This window comes from Onychostoma macrolepis, chromosome 18 (assembly GCF_012432095.1).
Source record: "Onychostoma macrolepis isolate SWU-2019 chromosome 18, ASM1243209v1, whole genome shotgun sequence".
NCBI lineage: Eukaryota > Metazoa > Chordata > Actinopteri > Cypriniformes > Cyprinidae > Onychostoma > Onychostoma macrolepis.
In genome coordinates, this window is record NC_081172.1 from 19793489 (window position 1) to 19795675 (window position 2187).

General features: G+C 46.3%; 1 pseudogene; it reads left to right on the top strand.

Moving 5' to 3' along the window:
- Positions 1-399: 399 nt before the first annotated feature.
- On the top strand, positions 400-1686 carry LOC131524724 (uncharacterized; annotated as a pseudogene).
- The last annotated feature ends 501 nt before the right edge of the window (positions 1687-2187 follow it).

Genomic DNA, 2187 nt, shown 5'->3' on the forward strand with positions numbered 1-2187 from the left:
CCACATCCACTGCTAAAACTCCCATCTTTTCTTTCTGTCCACTCACTGAAGCTGAAGTATCCAAGCTTCTCCTCTCCAACCATCCTACAACATGTCCTCTTGACCCAATCCCTCACACCTTCTCCAAGCAATCTCACCCACACTCTTACCTGCACTCACACACATCATCAACACATCCCTACTCACAGGTAACTTCCCCATTGCGTTCAAGCAGGCTCGGGTAACCCCACTGCTCAAAAAACCTACATTAAACACTTCTCTTATAGAAAACTACAGACCTGTCTCTCTCCTTCCGTTCATAGCGAAAACACTTGAACGAGTTGTCTTCAACCAAGTCTCACTGTTTCTTTCACAGAACGACAAACTGGATGCTAAACAGTCAGGTTTCAGGAGGGCCATTCAACTGAGACTGCGCTTCTCTCGGTCACTGAAGCCCTGCGAATTGCAAAAGCCCATTCCAAATCATCAGTCCTCATTCTGCTGGACCTATCTGCCGCTTTTGACACTGTCAATCATCAGATACTCCTGTCCACCCTCTCATCACTGGGCATCTCTGGCATTCCACTTCGCTGGTTTGAATCCTATCTCACTGGTAGGTCTTTCAGGGTGGCCTGGGAGGTGAGGTATCCAAAGCACATACACTGGTCACTGGGGTTCCTCAGGGATCAGTTCTTGAACCCCTCCTCTTCTCCACATACACTACATCACTGGGTCCCATCATACAGGCACATGGATTCTCATACCATTGCTACGCTGATGACACACAGCTCTACCTCTCTTTTCAACCAGATGATCCAACGGTAACTGCAAGGATCTCAGGTTGCCTGGCGGACATCTCGGCATGGATGAAAGAACATCACCTGCAGCTCAACCTGGCAAAGACTGAGCTTCTTGTCCTCCCTGCCACTCCGACTCTACAGCATGACTTCACGATCCAGTTAGGTTCATCAACAATAACCCCATCAACTTCGGTCAGAAATCTTGGTGTAATCTTTGATGATCAGCTGACCTTCAAAGACCACATTACAAAACTGCTCGATCTTGCAGGTTTGCACTATATAACATCAGAAAGATCAGGCCCTTTCTGACAGAGCATGCTGCACAACTTCTTGTCCAGGCCCTTGTCATTTCTAGGCTGGACTATTGCAATGCTCTTCTGGCTGGACTTCCGTCTAACACAGTCAAACCTCTACAAATGATTCAGAATGCAGCGGCACGACTGGTCTTCAACGAGCCCAAAAGAGCCCATGTTACACCTCTCTTTATCTCCCTGCACTGGCTACCAATCACGGCTCGCATCAAGTTCAAGACACTGATGCTTGCATATAGAACAACCACTGGCTCAGCACCCGTTTACTTGCACTCTCTATTAACAAACCACATCCCCTCCAGAAATCTGAGATCTGCTAGTGAGCGGCGCCTCGTGATACCATCACAGAGAGGCGCAAAATCACTCTCTAGATCATTCTCATTCACCATTCCTGGCTGGTGGAACGATCTTCCCACCTCTATCCGGAATGCTGGATCCCTGTCAATCTTCAAGCAACAACTGAAAACTCATCTCTTTCGACAGCACTTGACTTCATCCTAAACTTAAAAAAAAAAAAAAAAAAAAAAAAAATTATCTTTACTTATTCCTTCCTTTGGTAGTTTGTATTTATTTGAACAATGTCTGAGACTTGGTGTTGCAAGCACTTCGTATGTCTGATTGCCTCTTCAAGATTAATCGATGTATTCCCCAATTGTAAGTCGCTTTGGATAAAAGCGTCTGCTAAATGACTAAATGTAAATGTAAATGTAAATGTTTCCACCTCCATGTTTGATGGTGGAGATGATGTTCTTGGGGTCATAGGCAGCATTCCTCCTCCTCCAAACATGGCGAGTTGAGTTGATGCCAAAGAGCTGGATTTTGGTCTCATCTGACCACAACACTTTCACCCAGTTCCTCTCTGAATCATTAGCAAACTTCAGAAGGGCCTGCACATGTGCTTTCTTGAGATGGGGGACCTTGCGGGCGCTGCAGGATTTCAGTCCTTCACGGCGTAGTGTGTTACCAATTGTTTTCTTGGTGACTATGGTCCCAGCTGCCTTGAGATCATTGACAAGATCCTCCCGTGTAGTTCTGGGCTGATTCCTCACCATTCTCATGATCACTGAAACTCCACGAGGTGAAATCTTGCATGGAGC